This window comes from Coptis chinensis, chromosome 2 (genome assembly GCF_015680905.1).
Source record: "Coptis chinensis isolate HL-2020 chromosome 2, ASM1568090v1, whole genome shotgun sequence".
In the NCBI taxonomy this organism is placed as follows: domain Eukaryota; kingdom Viridiplantae; phylum Streptophyta; class Magnoliopsida; order Ranunculales; family Ranunculaceae; genus Coptis; species Coptis chinensis.
The window spans coordinates 100,371,636-100,391,596 of NC_141457.1; the positions used below are offsets into that span (position 1 = coordinate 100,371,636).

Below are 19,961 nucleotides of genomic sequence, written 5' to 3' on the forward strand. Positions count from 1 at the left end.
GAATAGAACCTTGGTTGAAAGAGTGAGATGTTTCTTGTCTAATGCCAGTCTAAGCAAAGAGTATTAGGTAGATACAATGTCCATGGCGTGTTACCTGTACAATGGTCACCAGTTCCAGTTATAGATTGCAAGACGCCTTATAAGGTGTGGTCAGGTAACCTAGCTGATTATAGTATTTTGCAAGTGTTTAGATCGACTGCTTACTACCATGTGAGAGAAAGCAAGCTAGATCCTAGAACTAAGAAGACAATATTCTTGGGCTTCATAAATAGGGTAAAGAGATACAGATTGTGGTGTCTAGAAGACCACAAGTTCCTAGTCAGCAGAGATGTAACCTTTTATGAGACTTCCATGTTATCTTTCATTAAGCCGGAAAAAGCTTGGCAGAATGGTGAGTCTATAGAAGTTCAAGCTACTGAGCTTAAGTTGTCTGATGCAACAGATGACTGGTTGGTTCATGATGAGGTACCAGATCATGAAACCACGCAACAACAGAAAGAAGAGCATGAGCATCCGCAACTTGTAATGGCTGACCCTAGGCCAAAGAGACAAGTGAAGGAAGTGCACAAGTATGAGCACGATAAGCCGGTGAAACACTGTGGTCAGGTGGATTTAGTGATATATGCACTGAATATTGAAGATGATGAGCCAGATAACTTCAAAGAAGCTGTTAGAGATGATCATTACATAGATTGGTTGGTTGCTATGTAAGAAGAGATGAAATCTCTTGATAAAAATCACACATGGGACCTTGTTTTATTGCTAAAGGGCAAAAGGACTATCGACAGTAAATGGCTGTTCATAAAGAAAGAGGTCCTTTTTTAGTCTGACAGTACTGGATACAAGACAAGAGTGGTAGAAAAGGGTTTCTCATAAAATGAAGGAGTCGACTACAATGAGGTATTTTCCCCGGTAGTCAAACATACTTCCATTCATGTGTTATTAGTTTAGTTGCTCACTTCGACTTGGAGTTAGAGCAATTTGAATTGATGTGAAAATTGTTTTCTTGCATGGAGACTTGGAAGAAGAGATCTATATGAGACAACCTGAAGGTTTTGTTGTTGCTAAGAAAGAAGATCATGTGTGCAAGTTGAATCGGTCATTGTATAGTTTAAAGCAATTGCCAAGGCAATGGTACAAACACTTGACACGTTCATAATGCAACATGAGTATACCCGAAGTATGACTGTTGTGTTTACTTTCGTAAGCTTCGTGGTAATGACTTCATCTATCTCTTGCTTTATGTGGATGACATGCTTATTGCTTCCAAAAGCATGGTGGAGATAGACAAATTGAAATCTTAACTTAGCTCTGAGTTTGAGATGAAGGATTTGGATGGAGCCAAGAAAATATTGGCAATGGAGATTGACAGAGATAGTAAGAAGCGACGGATAGTTGTATCTCAAAAGAAATACCTTTAAAAAGTAATTTCTCGATTTGGTATAGAGAATGCAAAGTCGGTTTCTACTCCTTTGGCTGGGAATTTTAGGCTTTCAGCTAAGTTCTCTCTTAGTTCAATGGAGGAACAAAAGCATATGGCTCATGTTCCTTATGCTAGTGCAGTGGCCAGTTTGTTGTATGTTATGGTGTGCACACGTCTAGACATTTCACAGGCAGTCAGTGTTGTTAGTAGCTATATGGCAAATCCTGGGAAGCAACATTGGGAGGCAGTGAAATGGGTATTGAGGTGCTTGAAGGGTACCTTGGATGTGGGATTAGTTTATGGTGGAGGTACTTGTTATGTCAATGGTTATGTGGATTCAGATTATGTTGGTGATCTAGATAGATGACGATCGACTACTGGTTATGTGTTTATGATGTATGGTCACCGGTTGGTTGGAGGTATATACTACAGACTACAATTGCTCTATCTACTACAGAGGTAGAGTATATGGCAGTGGCAGAGGCAGTGAAAGAGGCATTATGGCTTCGAGGTCTTCTGGATGATATGGGTATTGAGCAGAATAGTGTTGTTTTGTATTGTGATAGTCAGAGTGCTATTCATTTGGCAAAGAACCAGGTTCATCATGCTCGGACCAAACATATTAATGTCCGTTATCACTTTGTACAGGATGTCATTGAGGATGGTGATATAGCACTTAAGAAAGTTGACACCCATGACAATCCTGCTGATATGTTGATGAAGGTTGTCACCGGAGTTATGTTCCAATATTGTTTGGACTTACTCCAAATCTACATGTTTGAAAGAGCTCTTTGTGGGCATGGCCCTTCGGGGCAGTTGATGGCGAGTTCCGGGACTTGTGCTTCTTGTTGAATGTGTTCGGCTTGGTTTTATGTGTTAAAACCTCACCGAGATGGAGAATGTAAAGAAAAATGAGTTTTTTTTCTCTGGTGAACAGGTTGTTAGGCGCGCACGTGCTCAAACTATGCCTGGCTCAAGGCGCGCCCGCGCTCCACCGTTTTCACTCAGACTTCGATCTTTTTTGGAAACAATATAAATATAAGTTTTTTTTTCTAAAAAACTTAACCTAACTAAAACCAAGAAAGAGAAAGATTGTAAGAGAGCAATTCTTAGTGAGTTGAGTGTTCATTCTTTGTGAGTGAATTGAGAGCTCTTGTAATCTGTTACTCTGGACATCTAGTAAAGCTTGGAACTCGCTGTGTGGACGTAGGCAAATTGCCGAACCATGATATATCAGTGTCTTATGGTTTGTTATCTTTTACATTAATTATTTTACTTTATATGCTTGTTTAATTAACATTGAGAAGTGTTGAGATAGTACTTGGAGGATATTGAAGTCTTGTCTAGAGAGAAGGATCAATCTTTGTGTAAGGTTGATTTATTTGTAGTGAATATCATTGTTTCCACTGTTAGTTATTCACAAGATTGAATCTTGTAGAGAAAAAAGATGTTTTCTCATTCTGATGTGAAGGGCACGACCCACGCTCCATTTACACCTGGGCAAGGCGCGACCCGCGCTCATGACTTTGATGACTTACAGGCTCTTCAGCGCGACCCGTGCTCAACTTTGCCTGGTCGAGGGCGCGACCCGCGCTCCACCTTATTTCAGCATGAATTTGCCATTTTTCAGAAGTTTTCTGAAATAGTATAAATATAGGTTTTTTTTGTAGAAACCTAACTTTTCCAAAACAAAGAAAGAGAGAGATTATAAGTAAGCAATTCTTTGTGAGTTAAGTGTTCATTCTTTATGAGTGAATTGAGAGACTTGTAATATGTTACTCCGGACATCTAGTAAAGCTTGGAACTTGCAGTGTGGACGTAGGCAAATTGCCAAAGCACGATATATCTCGTCTTGTGGTTTGTTCTTCTTTTATATTAATTGTTTTACTTTAGATACTTGTTATTTGATATTGAGAAGTGTTGGGATTACTTTGGAGGGTGTTGAAGTCTTGTCTAGTAAGAAGGATCAGTCCTTGTGTAGGATTGATCTATTGTAGTGGGTAACGTTGTTTCCGCAGTGTTATATTCATAACAATTGGTATCGGAGCGTAGGTTTACAACCTAGGAATTTGTGTAGACAAGGTGTTCGATTAAATTCCTGAGTTAAAGTTTTTTTTTTTGGGTTATTGTGTGTAACTTGAAAAAATGGCTCCTAAGATGTCAAATGCTAAGTTTGAAGTAGAGAAGTTTAATGGGAAGAATAATTTTGGGATTTGGAGAATCCAAATAAGGGACATCCTCATCCAACAAGGTTTGCATAAGGCTTTAAAGAGGATTAAATCTAAGGCGGCAAGTATGAGTGATGATAATTGAGAAGAGTTCGATCTACAGGCTTGTTCATCAATCCGGTTACGTCTTGCTAATGAGGTTATGTATAGTGTGATGGGAGAAGATATCGCCGCCAATATTTGGCTCAAGTTAGAGTTTATGTATATGACCAAGAGCATGACTAATAAGATGTACCTTAAGAAGCGTCTTTATCGATACATGATGGTGGATGGTTTAACGATGCAAAAACATGTTAGTGAGTTCCGTTGACGCCTAGCGGATTATTTGAATGTTGGCATGAAGATGGATGATGAGGATCAAGCAACATGTTTAATATTCTCTTTTCCAGAAAGCTATGAGCATCTAATGACTAACTTTATGAACAGAGAAGATGTAGATCTTGACGAAGTTCAAAATGCGCTTCTTTCTTATGAGTTGATGAAGAAGACACGAGTTGAGAATAACATTGATGGAGGACAGGGGCTAGTGGCAAGAGGAAATTCATATGAACAAAATTCTACAACCAATGAGAATTCTAGGTCCAAGTCAAAGAATCCTTTAAAACATGTGCAGTGCTACAATTGCAATGAAAATGGACATTACGCAAGTAATTGTCTTCACCCTAAGAAAGAGAACAAGAGAGATGGTCAAAAGAAAGGTAAGGCAAAAATTGAGGCAAGTTATGCTTTAGGCTCTGAAGGGGATGAGTTCAGTCTTTGTGTGTCCACACAAAACTATATGACCGAAAGGTGGATTCTTGATTCCGGATGTTTCTATCATATGTGCTCGAATAGAAAGTGGTTTACTTCTTATGAGAGCATTGATGGTGGTTCCATTTTGATGGGTAATGATGTTGCTTGTATGACGGTAGGAATTGGAACTATACGGGTCAAAATGTATGATGGTGTAGTGAGGACTTTAACCGATGTGTGACATGTTCCTGAGCTAAAGAAAAGTCTTATTTCTCTTGGTACCTTGGATTCCAAAGGCCACAAGTTTGTGGGCGAAGGTGGAGTCCTAAATATTGTTAATGGCTCTTTAGTTGTTATGAAGGGTAAAAAACATGGAACCTTATATACTCTGATAGGTAGTACGGTGATAGGCGATATAGCAGTGGGTGCATGTAGTAATTATTCTGAGTGCACTAAGATATGACATATGCGTTTAGGGCATATGAGTGAAAAGGGTTTGTCTGAGTTGTGCATAACGAGGGTTCTTGAAGAATTTGAAGAAGCCAAGTATTGGGTTCCCTGTGAGCATTGCGTCTATGGGAAGCGATCGCGAGTCAAGTTCAAGTCAAGCAAGCACACGACAACAGGCATCCTTGACTATGTGTATACGGATGTTTGGGGATCCTCCAGGGTGGCTTCAAAGGGAGGTAATTAACCACTATTATGTCTCTTTCATTGATGATCATACTCGCTATGTGTGGGTGTATATGATGAAATCGAAAGATGAAGTGTTTGAGACATTTAAGAAGTGGAAGACAATGGTTGAGAATCGCATACGATATAAAAGGTAAAGACATTCCCGATTAAATGGTAGTGCTTGAGTATACCTATGGACCTTTTCAAGAGTTTTTTGTCTTGCAATGAGGGAATTGTGAAACATTTGAATCGATCAAGGGGCACGCATACAAACGAGAATGGAATAACAAAGAGGATGAATAGAACCTTGCTTGAAATAGCGAGATGTTTGTTGTCTAATGCCAGTCTAGGCAAAGAGTATTGCGCAGATGCAGTGTCCATGGCATGTTACCTGTACAATAGGTCACCAGTACCAACTATAGATTGCAGGACACCTTATGAGGTGTGGTTAGGTAACCCAACTGATTATAGTATTTTGCGAGTGTTTGGATCGACAGCTTACTACCATGTGAGGGAAAACAAGCTAAATGCTAGAGCTAAGAAGGCCATATTCTTAAAGTTTCATGGAAATGGGGTGAAAAGATCTGATTGTGGTGTCTAGAAGACCACAAGTTCCCGGGTCAGAGATGTTACCTTTGATGAAACTTTAGGTGTTATCTTCGAGAAGCCGGAAGTGAAATTTGGATAGAATGGTGAGTCTATAGAAGTTCAAGCTCTTGAGCTTGAGTTGCTCGATCTGTGATGATATTTGGTTAGATTATGATGAGGTATCAAATCATGGAACCACACAAATGAGAAAGAAGAGCAAGAGCATCCGCAACTTGTAGTGGCTGACCCTAGGCCAAAGAGACAAGTTAAAGAAGTACACAAGTATAGGCATGAGAAGCCGGTGAAACACTATGGTCAAGTGAATTTAGTGGCATATGCACTGAATATCGAAGATGATGAGCCAGATAGCTTCAAGAAAGTTGTTAGACATGCTCATTACAGATATTGGTTGGTAGCTATGCAAGCAGAGATGGAATCTCTTGATAAAAATCACACATGGGACCTTGTTTTATTGTCAAAGGGCAAAAGGACTATCGGTAGTAAATGGGTGTTCAGAAAGAAAGAGGTCCTTCATGAGTCCAACAGTACTGGGTACAAGGCAAGAGTGGTAGCAAAGAGTTTTTCACAGAATGAAGGAGTTGACTACAATAAGGTATTTTCCCCGGTGGTCAAACATACGTCCATTCGTGTGTTATTGAGTTTAGTTGCTCATTTCGACTTAGAGTTAGAGCAACTTGATGTGAAAACTGCTTTCTTGCATGAGGACTTGGAGGAAGAGATTTATATGAGACAACCTGAAGGGTTTGTCGTTCTTTGAAAAGAAGATCATGTATGCAAATTGAATCGGTCACCATGCGGGTTAAAACAATTGAAAGCAATGGTACAAGCGCTTTGACACATTTATGATGCAACATGAGTACACCGTAAGTAAGTATGATTGTTGTGTTTACTTTTCGAAGCCGTGGTAATGACTTCATCTATCTCCGCTTTATGTGGATGACATACTTATTGCTTCCAAAAGCATGGTGGAGATAGAAAAGTTGAAATCTCAACTTAGCTCTGAGTTTGAGATGAAAGACTTAGGTGGAGCCAAGAAGATACTGGGCATGGAGATTGACAGAGATAGGTAGAATTGACAGATAGTTGTATCTCAGAAGAAATACCTTCAGAAAATACTTTCGCATTTTGGTATGGAGAATGCAAAGTCAGTTTCTACGCCTTTGGCTGAGCATTTTAGGCTTTCAGCTAAGTTCTCACCTAGTTCGGTGGAGGAACAAAAGCATATGGCACATGTTCCTTATGCTAATGCAGTGGGCAATTTGATGTATGGTATGGTGTGCACACGCCCAGACATTTCACAGGCAGTTAGTGTTGTAAGCAGGTATATGGCTAATCATAGGAAGCAGCATTGGGAGGTAGTGAAATGGGTATTAAGGTACTTGAAGGGTACCTTAGATGTGGGATTAGTTTATGGTGGAGGCACTTGTTATGTCAGTGGATATATGGATTCAGATTATGCAGGTGATTTAGATAGACGATGATCAACTACTGGTTATGTATTTATGATGCATGGTGCACCGGTTAGTTGGAGGTCTATGCTACATGCTACAGTTGCTCTATCTATTACTGAGGCAGAGTATATGGCAGTGGCAAAGGCAGTGAAAGAGGCATTATGACTTCGATGTCTTCTAGATGATATGGGTATTTAGCAGAACGGTGTTTCTTTGCATTGTGATAGTCATAGTGTTATTCATTTGGCGAAAAACCAAGTTCATCATGCTCGGACTAAGCATATTGATGTCCGTTATCATTTTATACGGGATGTCGTTGAAGATGGTGATGTAGCACTTGAGAAATGGACACCCATAACAATCCTGCTGATATGCTGACTAAGGTTGTCACCGGAGTTAAGTTCCTACATTGTTTGGACTTGCTCCGAATCCTACATGCTTGATAGAGCCCTTTGTGGGCATGGCCCTTAGGGGAGGATAGATTGCGAGTTTCTGGATGGATGTGTTCTTGCTGAATGTGTTCGGCTCGGTTTTATGTGTTAAAACCTCACCGAGGTGGAGAATTGTAGAGAAAAAAAAATGTTTTCTCATTCTGATGTGAAGGGCGCGACCCGCGCTCCATTTACACCTAGTCAAGGCGCGACCCGCGCTCATGACTTTGATGACTTACATGCTCTTCTTGACGACCAGCGCTTAACTTTTCTCAGGGTAGCGACCCGACCCACTCCACCTTATTTCAAAGCCGCGAATTTGCCCTTTTTCGAAAGTTTTACGAAATTGTATAAAAATATAGGTTTTTCGTAGAAACCTAACTTTTCCAAAACAAAAAAAGAGAGAGATTATAAGTGAGCAATTCTTTGTGAGTTGAGTATTCATTCTTTGTGAGTGAATTGAGAGACTTGTAATCTGTTACTCCGGACATCTAGTAAAGTTTGGAACTCGCAGTATGGACGTAGGCAAATTGTCGAAGCACGATATATCTCGTCTTATGGTTTATTCTTCTTTTATATTAATTGTTTTACTTTAGATCCTTGTTATTTGATATTGAGAAGTATTGGGATTACTTTGGAGGGTGTTGAAGTTTTATCTAGTAAGAATGATCGATCCTTGTGTAGGATTGATCTATTGTAGTGGATAACGTTGTTTCCGCAGTGTTATATTCACCACAAATCTATTCCAATTATTGAAGAACAACCTTTATGAAATCAAAGAACATAACACAAGGAAAAAGGAAGAAGCGAATTTTCTATCGTATTTAATCAAGAGACCGGTTCCTCTATAACCGGGTACAAAGATTGATCTCTGTACCACACACACACATTTCGGAGCACACACACAAGTATCGAGGCACACACACACATCTCGGATTCGGATCAACGGCGAGATAACACGGTTACAAAGATGATCTCTGTACCCGGTTGTAGAGATCTCGAGTCCTTAATCAACACAAAGCCTTGAGATAGAGTATCGATCCTCATTCATTGAAGTCCTCCAAGTTGGCTCTGGTAACCACAATAGGGCTTCTCACAATATATTTACCTTTATCATGAGTCCAACTAAGAGAACCATCAACTACCTGATTGTAGAGCCTTGCTGGACCTTTTATTGTGAGAATGAAGGTTAACTTCTCATACTTCTTTCCGAAAACCAATGTGTTTGGAACGACACTCACCTTAACTTCTTCCATATGTGTCAACTTGGCAGTATAAGTTGGCATATTATCTCCAACATTTGTTACTGTCCTTCGGAACTCTTGCACAGCTTTGGTACTTGAAGATGGCGTACTAGAATTGAAGAAGGCGATGAAAGATGGGTAATTAATATCTGAAGATCGGTTTGAACAATTTAATGAAGAAGACCTTGTTATCATCTTGATCTGATTCTTGGTGTAGTTCATGGAACAAAGAAACCTCATATAATCCTCTGCATTCGCATCATAGATAAGTCCAGGGTTAAGAGCCTTGTTGGGGTTGATATGGCCAGCTCCTATATGAAGTGCATTGGAAGGCCTTAAAAAATCGCCCTGCTGTTCGATAATTTTGTTAGTGTTGTCTAATGTATAGGCAGTAGTCATCATAGCTGATCGAATGGCCGCAGGGCTCCATTCTGGGTGTTTGCCTTTCAAGAGTGCCGCGACTCCAGCTGCATGTGGGCATGCCATAGAGGTCCCCGATAAGATATTGAAGGGACTCAACATTACATCTGATGGAGGGTTTGTTGTTCGAATATTTGGAGGCCATGCTGCTAGCACCAGGGTGCCAGGAGCAATAAGGTCTGGTTTTAATACATCAGGACAGCTTGCAGATGGCCCTCTTGAACTGTAATCTCCCACTATTGGTGCTGGCCTTGTACCAATGTTTGTCTTGTGAAATTCCAATCTCGCTTTTGGATCAGAGCTCTTGTTTATGTAGTGTAGGATATGTTGGCCAGCCTTAGGATTCACCAAACTTGCTGGAAATATTGTTTGTATATCATCCTCTGCGTGACTGGTTATGCCCACTAAAATTGCTCCAGCTACTGGATGATGATTTAGTTCAAAAATTTTATCCGGTAGGTTATAAGTATCGATTCCTACACATACCACGATCTTGTATCCAACTTTCTCCAAGGCATCATAATCGTCACATCCCTTCATGTACACCAAAGGTACACTGCTCAGTGAAGAGTTCCCAGGGTACAATGACTCTCCAATGATTGAAACTCCATTGCCTAGAGTAATAGTTCCACTAAATGTGCGGTCTACACTGCTCGCACCTACAGTTAGTATCCACGGTGCTCCGTTACCAACAGAATACAGACTAGGACCGTCGTTTCCAGCTGAAGTTGCTACAAAAATACCCTTCTGCGCTGCTGCATATGAGGCTATGGCAATTGGATCTTCATACAAAGGGACTCCACCATAACCCATGGATATAGATAATATGTCAACACCGTCTTCAATTGCTTGATCTATTGCAGCAATAACATCAGATGCGTATGCGTGGTGATCCCAGAGGGCCCTGTAAATGGCTAGATGGGCCTGTGGTGCCACGCCTTTGGCAGTTCCTTGGCCATAACCAAAGAAAGATGCACCTTCAACATAGTTCCCAACCGCCGTGGATGAAGTATGAGTTCCATGTCCATCAGTGTCACGGATAGAATTCAATGTGATATTTAAATCAGGTCTATTAGCAATTAGACCTTTATTGTAAAACCGGGCTCCAATGAGCTTCTTGTTGCACATGGACGAATTGAATGCAATGTCGCTTACGCATTTTCCTTTCCATTTTGAAGGAATCTTTGTCATCCCCTGGTCTCTGAAGCTCTCACTCTCAGGCCAAACTCCGCTGTCAATCACCCCAATTATGACACCTTTGCCATAACTGGATTCTGGCCATTCTCCAAACTTAGAGTTGAGGCCAAGGAATTCCGGAGTATAGGTCGTGTGGGCCTTAAGAGGTACATCTCGAATCGCATAAATAAACCCAGGGAAATTTTGAAGTAATTGTAATTGAGAAGAAGATAAATTTGCACAAAAGCCATGAGTAACACTATTGTAGGTATAGATAAGTTCAGGAATGTTGGCCGTGGTACTTGTTTGGTGAATGCCAAAGGATATTGAAGAGAGAGTTGATGCGTACCAGCTTTTGTGATCGGAGAAGACTTTGGGCATAGTGGATAAGTCCATGTGGATGATATACGTTTCTGACTGAACCAAGCTGAACATAAGGCTTAAAATGGTGACATGTAAGAGACTCAGACACAGTGGAGTTTGAGGAGCCATGAATGAGGAATGAACTATGTTTTACAATGTTCACTACAAACTACTTAGCATTCTTGTCATATATTCTATTCTAGAAGAGAGATTATTTTTCAGAGATACGCGGCATGTGTGAACTGTGAACTAGTGGAATCAATAAGAATGATGAACCTTTCAGCATATCTTCAAACCTCAAAGTCATAGGTGGTCCCCACAATTCTGTGGATCAGGACAAGAGTGCTGAAGTGTGTTACATTGTAGCATGTGGGCATTGTGGCATATCCAGAATATCTAAAACCATGTTGAGTGGTTGGAATATGATATGGGGAAGACGGGGAAAGGTTTGTCTGTGATTGGCTGGAAGTGTGGTGTCTGTCTCTTCCCCAGTTCCCCCTCCCCCTCTCTTTGAAAAAAAGGATAATCACGCGCTTGAGGTTTGAACATTTACACTGAATCAGTTCCATTGATTACATTATCTTAAATAGACATGCTTGATTATACTTATTAAAACCGTTAGAATTGAATGAACATTGAAACAAAACTGCAGTCTCGATGTTGAGTAGTGGTTGTCAGTCATCTGTGTCATACGAGTTCAGTCTTGTAGCAACTATAGGACTTCTCACTACATACTTACCCTTAACACCAAGCCAAGTAAGAGAACCATGAACATGTAGACCATCTAGTCTTGTAGGACCCTTTATGGTGAGAGTGAAGCTTAGCTTTGTAGTCTGCATTGTTATATTCTTTGGCATGGTATTGGAATTTGGGAGATGCAAACTTAGCACAATAAACAGGATGTCTCTGGAACTGTCTGTGTGACAAATTTAAGTAAATTGAGTTCTTCGCTGGCTCGAATATTATACTTCATAAAGAAAGACTGGAGTCTATGTTACTTAACAATTATATTATGAACAGAAACTGGCACTACTCTTAGAAATTAGTCAACTAAATTCTCTGTCGAAATTCAGGTTATATATTTGTCGCTACTATAGGACTTCTAACAATATGCTTTTCACCATCATCCACCCATGTGAGAAATCCATATGAAACTATTTTTCCTTCACCTAATCCTCCCTCCATATGCAAGGCGAAGGTCAACTTCTGGTACTTCTCTACGAAAACAAGGACATCTGGTGTGACGCTAACTGAAAATCCGTCCATAAGTGTCAAGTTAGCTTTATAAGTTGCTGCACCATCTCCAACATTGGTCACTTCCCTTTGGAACTCTCTGGCAACCATACCATTCTGGGATGATGTAGAATCATTTGAGTTAATAGCAAAAAAGAATGATGGGTAATTGAGATCCTGAGAGGAACTTGAACAGTCATAAGTCGAGGAACGAGTAATTGTCAAGAACTGTTCTTCGGTGTAGTTCATACTGCAGAGGAACTTCACATAATCCATTGAAGTTGTATCATAAACCAAACCTGGATCAAGGGCCTTGTTAGGGTCCACATGTCCTGCTCCCATAGCTAAAGGAGTAGCTAATTCATAATTATTTCCCATGTCACGAATGTAACTAGAAGTATTATCCAATGTAGTTGCTGTTGTCATCATCGCCGATCTGATGGCAGCAGGGCTCCACTCAGGGTGTGCTCCCTTCAAAAGTGCCGCAATTCCTGCTGCATGAGGGCAAGCCATTGAAGTCCCAGTCACTAGATTAAAGTCACTTGACAAAGCTAAACCTGTTCTGAGTGCAGCAGCACGTACATTTGGAGGCCAGGCTGCCAAAATTTTTGACCCTGGTGCAATTAGATCAGGCTTCAGCACACCTGGAAGATCCATAGAAGGCCCCCTTGATGTGTAAGTAGAAACAACAGGTGCTGGCCTGCCACCATATATGGTCTGTTGAAATTTCATACTCACACTATGGTTACTACTATTATTGTTCAAATAGTTCATCAGTGTCTCCACCTCATCTGAATTTGGACTTAGCACAACAACAGGACAAAGGATGTCTCCAGCTTCAAGAAATAGAGTGACATCGGTGATTAGTATTCCTCCTGCTGCTTCTGATTCACAAAGATTGAATATTTGAATGGTAGGATCTCTTGTGTTGGCACACAAGACAATCTTGTCCTTTGCAGCCTGGGATAATTTCTGTGTTGAATCACAATCATAGATGGTGTCATTGTAAACAAGGGGAATGTCCTGAATTATTGCATTCTCTGGAAATAAAGACATGCCTATAATGGTGACTCCATTTCCAAGTCTCAATGTTCCTGCAAATTTGCGGTCAGTGGCGCTTGCGCCAACGGTTAATAGCCAGGGAGCTCCATGCTGTACTGTTGCAGAATCTGGCCCTTTGTTCCCGGCAGCAACGGAGACTATTATACCTTTTTCCACTGCCGCAAAAGAAGCTATAGCAACAGGATCTAGATAAAGAGGGATTCTCCCAAAGCCGAGAGAAAGAGAAATGACATCAACGCCATCGTTAATTGCACTGTCAATGGCAGCAAGTATGTCTGATGCATATGCCCCATTATCCCAGAGGGCTTTGTACATGGCCACCCTTGCACGAGGTGCCATACCTCTAGCCGTGCCAAGGCCATAGCCGAAAAATGATGCACCTTCAACATAATTTCCGGAAGCCGTGGATGAAGTATGTGTTCCATGCCCTGCTGTATCCCTAGTAGAGTTCATGTTGATACTAATACCAGGATGGCTTGCAATAAGGCCTTTGTTGAAGAAGCGAGCTCCAATGAGCTTGCGGTTGCACATGGAAGAATTAAAACTACTTCCTGACTCACATTCTCCTTTCCACCTCATGGGAACATCAGTCATTCCATCATCGTTAAAGCTCTTGCTCTCCGGCCATATACCAGTGTCAACAACACCAATTATGACATCCTTTCCGTAATCTGATGCTGGCCAAAGGCCAGAGTCTGGATTAAGTGAGAGAAATTTGTAGGTATGTGTCGTTTCCATGTAAGCAGGAATGTCAGGCTGCACAGAGATAAAACCAGTTAATTCCTTGAGCTTTATTCGCTCAGAGGGAGAGAGGCTGGCACTAAAACCGTGAATTGCGTGGTCATAGGAATACAGAAGAGCAGGCTTAGTCGTGGTAGTGGTGGCACCAAGTGATTGAAGTGTTGATGCATACCAGTGTTGATGACTGGAGAATGCCTGTGGCATGTCTGCCTTGTTCATGTGGACAAGATAGGTGGACCTTTGGACTGAGGAGGAAACGAAATGCAGAGTGATGAATAGCCATGCATGAAAGAGCATATGGGATGGTAAAGCCATGAAAAAAAAACCCTTCACGCTCCAAGAACAGTGCGTTGGCTGGTAAAGTTGTATGTTTCATATATATATAAATGAAAACAAGGATTTTGTTGTTTAGAGTTTTGTCTGATCGGCCACAAGGATACCTCTGTAAAGGGTGGAGGTCTGAGAGGTATTGGTTGTGTTTCCCATGACTCTTCTTTGTCTTCTCTACATATTGAGAGATGATAATCAAAATTCACATACTGTGTTTCATAGTACTCATTTACTCGCAGGCGTGTTTCGTAGAAAGCAAGGTGTGAGGGAGGCAGCATAAGAATCTTCCGCCGATTGCTTAAGAAATTAAAGCTGTACTTCGAATTTTAAAATTTTCAACAACCATAGAAGATAAGAAAAGTTTAAATTATGATTTCCAAAATTCTGCAAACTGTTTTGGGTTTTCAAAATAAACACTGGTAGGAAAAATACTTTAAGGGCTGCTTGATAAATTTTCCCATTTGTTGGGCAAATAAATAATGGGGAAATAATTTCTCACTTAAAAATTTGCCAAACAAATACCTAGTGGGAAAATTTTGTTTTGCCGTTGCTTGTTTGCACAATTTGCATCAACTGGCAAATGACATTTGTCAGTGCTTGATAACACAACTTTCCACTGGCAAATAAATTTTAAAATTTATTATTTTGTATTTAAAATGGTTCATACATTTTAAAAAGATAAAACACATAACAACTAGTGCATGTCTTTAAATTATTCAATGTTCATATGGATAGAAAGAGTGATATATCATTGAAAGTTAAATTGTAAGAGCATTTGCAATGCAAGTCATAACTTTCACCCCCTCTATCACCGCCACCTCCTCACTTTTCACCCCCTCTATCACCAACCCGGTGATAAACAAGGTGAAGCTGTGCAATGCAAAGGTGATAAAAAACATCTCGGACGGGATGTTAGATTCCGTCTGGAGTTTTTTTATACGAGACGGAATGTAACATCCCGTCTGATATTTTATAACGAGACGGGATGTAACATCCCGTCTGATGGCTCAATACCAACAGACGCGAACAGGCTCCATTTTCACTTCATTTCCAGCCAAAATTCCGATTTTGTAGCCTCCATTCACAACCTTTGAACACAAATTTCCATTCATAATGACTTCTCCACCCCCCAACCCATCCCCACCAACCTCACCACATCAAGAGCATTCCCGATGGTTTGGAAATGTCAAAATTTTCAAAAAAAGGGGCAAAAGGATCGTGCGTCGAGAACGGCGTAATGTGGGCTTAGGAGGACTAAATTGAACTTGGGTTTAATTTTCCACCGCGTTATTGAAATCGAGGACCACCCACCATTAGCGTCAACATCGGTCCGACACGAGCAAATCGAGTGGCGGAATCTCAAGTAAGTTTTGATTTTTTTTTTTAAGTTAATTATTATTATTTATGTTAGTTTATATCAAGTTTGTTGTTGTTTGAATTTGTCATTATTATTTTAGTTTGAATTTGTATTAGTTTATATTAGTTTATTTTAGTTTGAATTTGTCATTATTATTTTAGTTTGAATTTGTATTAGTTTATATTAGTTTATTTTAGTTTGAATTTGTCGTATTATTTTAGTTTGAATTTGTATTAGTTTATATTAGTTTATTTTAGTTTGAATTTGTCATTATTATTTTAGTTTGAATTTGTATTAGTTTATATTAGTTTATTTTAGTTTGAATTTGTCATTATTATTATTTTAGTTTGAATTTGTATTAGTTTATATTAGTTTATTTTAGTTTGAATTTGTCGTATTATTTTAGTTTGAATTTGTATTAGTTTATATTAGTTTATTTTAGTTTGAATTTGTCGTATTATTTTAGTTTGAATTTGTATTAGTTTATATTAGTTTATTTTAGTTTGAATTTTATCGTATTGCGTGTTTGTTGAATGTAGGAAGTACACTTATGGAAAGTCGTTGTGCACTTTCAAATGTTAATGTCGTGGTGGCGTTGTATGAAATCAAAACGGATCCTAATTTTGTCACGGTTACCCGATATTATATCAGCCACACCATTTGGGAGTTTTTTTAATTCTAATTTGGGACAAAATGATCAGGCGTTGTTGTTTGGGATAGTTGAGCGGTGGTGGCCAACTACCCACACATTTCATTTCCCATGGGGTGAGCTTGGGATTACCCCTCTTGATTTCACAATGCTCACGGGTATCCCAATTGGTTATGGAGATGCCGTTCCTTTTGATGAAACTTTAGAGGTTTTTACTACGGCGATGAGTTTCTTTGAAGGTTTTGATTTGGTTGAAGATGATGAGTTATCACTTCCCCCCCTCTATCACCTGCATTGCAAATGCTCTAACGTGTCTACAAGTAAGAACCACTGAATATTTTTACATTGACTTGTGATCTCATGAAGGAAAATTACATTTCTTACTTTGCACCCATCCTTGTTCTGTTGATTAAAAAGATAGATAAAAACACTTCACAGTGTTGGGATCTAGGAGCGCAGCTACTACAAAATACAAGCATGGATCAGAAAGCATGAACAAAACAAAGTCGCACAGTTACAGTTTATACTCGAACAATTTCTCACGAGCTTTATGAAACTTTTACGCATTTCTCAGGAGCACCACTCACGCACTACCTGCAACACCTTAACACCACCCACCAACACCTCCAACACGTGAGCACCACTCGCAAAGACTGGCAAAGATAGCAAAGAAACATCACTTGTCACAGCAACAACACTTGTCAGCAGCAGCAGCAGCCCCCACATACCTGCACAACACACACACTCCACTCCACCTGCAAAATTTAACTTGGAACATAACAACACAACTAAAAGCACTTTCACACAGTTACACTACAACTAAACAAACACAACTAAACAATCTATTCACTTCCAAACAAGTCTCCAAACCTTCAACATCACCATTTCCAACACACAAAACCAACAAGGCACCACGACTTGCATGGGGGCTGACACACACAAAGATACACCACCCGCACCACACCCCACCAACGACACAAGCACCAAGATGGATTTCTAGCATTGGTCTATTCTTGCTCTTTGCAATGTTGACTTGATCTGTTATAGCACAAGGTCCAACCACCAATTGCTACACCCCCAATGGCTTCACCACCAAAGAAGTGAACCCGCTCCAAGAACAACTATTGTACCCACACCATCATCTGCTCCTTCAATGGTTCTAGTCGGGTTCTCTACATCACCCTATCTGCCTCCCTGTTGAATCCCCACACCCCACATTCATAACAAAGGTGAAACTAATCAAACTAGTTTAGGAAAAACAAAGAGGATATAGAAGTATTCAAATAGAGAAATTAGGACATGCCCATCGCATGAATATATCATTAAGTAGACATTAGTTACCAATTTAAAACTAAATATTATATGCCATTTTTCATCTACTACTTTTGACTCTTCGTAATTACTTCGATTAATCTATTTCTTTAAAGACAGAATCAATGTTTCACTTTTACACATTTAATTGAAACCATCATCTTATTCGGAGAACTAAAACGTTATACTATTCTTCTTTTTTTCTAAATATGTTTTCATCAATACCAAAGCAAAGTCTAGTTTCACAAGGAAAACTATTATACAGAAAACTCAAATAGCACTTACTGGAATACATGTGAACATTTCTACCATACAGAAAATCAAGCAACAGATACTCATTTTTGAACTTCAACTAAAATCAAACAATCAAACAATCAATCAAAACCGCCGAGAATTTCTCACCTTTATTCAAACGAAGAAAGAGATGAATCATTTATCCCAAAATTTGAATTGAAATTGAAATAACAGTTAACCAATTAAAATTTATTTTTTTATAATAAAATCAAATGAGAGGGAGAGAAGCAAATGGGTTTGTCGCAGACTAGGGTGATTAAAATTTTGGTCAATTTTCGCAAAATATATCCGTCTCCCACGTCGATAAATTTTGGTACTCGCTGTGGCACAACCCATTTTCTATTGGGCGGACCCCAAAAAAATATTATTTTACAAATTTACTATTGACAAAAAAAATTGTAATTTGTGTTGGGGACCCCCACCTACACTAATTGCATTGCAGTGGGAAGTGAGCGAAGCCCCTGAGCATGCCATGGTTGTTCAATTGAATGTCACTCTCAGCTCGTGTTCGATCTGTCATAATTTAAAATTCTCAATCTCAATCTCAATCTCACCCAACAAAAAAATGACAAACGCAATCTCAAATGCAAATGAAAAATGACAAATGTAATCATATTACCAATCTCAATCCGACTCACGATCAAACGTGGTCTGACAAATGCAACCAATGGTGAGAAATGTAATCATACCAATCTCAATCCGACTCACGATCAAACGTGGTCTGACAAATGCAACCAATGGTCTCAACGTAAATAGTGTATTTAATCACTAAAGGGTGACAAAATGAATCTCGGTTAACATCATAACAAGTATAAGTTGCCACACAAAAACCAGACATTTGTGTCTCCTCATAAATAATTGGATCGTGAAATACTGATAACTTAAGTCACAATTCCAGATAAACTAATCAAAGTATCAAACCAAAACCATTTCCAAACTAATCAATAACAGTGATTTAACATAACCGAAAAATGAATCGCACTAAGAACTCATAAAAATTCCAACATCAAAACAACAGGAAAAAAAAACCCCCAACCAAACTAATCAATAACAGTGATTTAACATAACCGAAAAATGAATCACACTAAGAACTCATAAAAATTCCAACAAAAAAAAAAAAAACCCAACCAAACATACCCATCTCTTAGAAACCAATTTCATTCCATGTACAAGTAACAATATCACGAAAGGATGAAAACTTAAGTTATCCAACATAACAGAATCAATCGGAAAAAAAAAATACTCACGTGAGATTTTCTTCAATAAAAGTTCAGGCAACTTCTCTAAGAATCCACGGATTGATAACTTTGTGCACCAAACAGAAAAGCAACCAATTTAACCCTCAACAAATTTTTCAAGCATCTATACAAAAAGTGAAACAATTCAATGCAAAGAACTGTGATGTTGGGGCGTTTACAAAGCAAACCCTAGTAATTGAGAGAGATGGGAGAGGCGGTCGAGTGATTGAGAGAGAGAGAGAGATAGAGGAGTTTTGAGGCGGTCGAGTGATTGAGAGAGAGAGAGAGGAGTTTTTTTTTAGAAGAAAAGAGTTTTGAGCTTGGTGGAGAGAAAGGGAGAGAATGCGGACAGACAAAAACCAACCAAACACATTTTTGGACCACGTACCCCCACCTGCCCAAGATCGTTCGCTTTGCTCACTTGATCAAAGGTAACTTGTTGCAACCTCCTATTGCCCTTACCCTAAAAGACCACACTTTCAAAAAAAAAAACACACACACTAACACGGGTTGCAACCTCCACTACACCATATATATATATTTAAAAATGTTGGCTGAAGTAATAAAATTACACCAATATATATATATGGGAAAAGATGGAGGAGTGGAGATTTAGAGTGTCGGGAGAAAAAAAAAGGAGGGAGAGATGCGAAGAGAAAAAAGAGAGAGAAGAGATGAGATCAATGTAAACCAACCAAGTTGGTTTTGTCCGCGATAACCCCCCCTTCTCCCAAAATGTTCGCTCCGCTCACGGATTATCCCATGTAATGAAATCAATTTTTTTGTTTGTATTTTTCATTTAATGTAATTTTGATCAAATTTTGTACGTGTATTTCAAAAACAAACGATTTAAATATGGATGCTTCAAACAACCTCTTGGTGTCATTCGAGACCAATATACACGGCATGGCTAGACCGTTTGAAACCTTGCACATTGGAACGACCTCGTGGTGTCGTTCGAGACCAATATACACAGCATGGCTAGACCGTTTGA

At 39.5% G+C, this 19,961-nt stretch overlaps 1 long non-coding RNA gene and 2 pseudogenes across 3 annotated transcripts; all 3 read right to left on the minus strand.

Annotated features, from left to right (window-relative positions):
* Positions 1-8,346: 8,346 nt before the first annotated feature.
* Positions 8,347-11,001, minus strand: LOC147519618 (subtilisin-like protease SBT3 pseudogene; annotated as a pseudogene). The gene has a single exon (XR_015212301.1). The product of XR_015212301.1 is annotated as a subtilisin-like protease SBT3 pseudogene (transcript).
* Positions 11,002-11,740: 739 nt separating this feature from the next.
* Positions 11,741-14,313, minus strand: LOC147519619 (subtilisin-like protease SBT3 pseudogene; annotated as a pseudogene). The gene has a single exon (XR_015212302.1). The product of XR_015212302.1 is annotated as a subtilisin-like protease SBT3 pseudogene (transcript).
* Positions 14,314-16,443: 2,130 nt separating this feature from the next.
* Positions 16,444-19,231, minus strand: LOC147519620 (uncharacterized). The gene is made up of 2 exons (XR_015214264.1): positions 18,977-19,231; positions 16,444-16,879 (listed from the first exon to the last, which is right to left on the minus strand). It is a non-coding gene; the product is annotated as an uncharacterized LOC147519620 (long non-coding RNA).
* Positions 19,232-19,961: the final 730 nt, after the last annotated feature.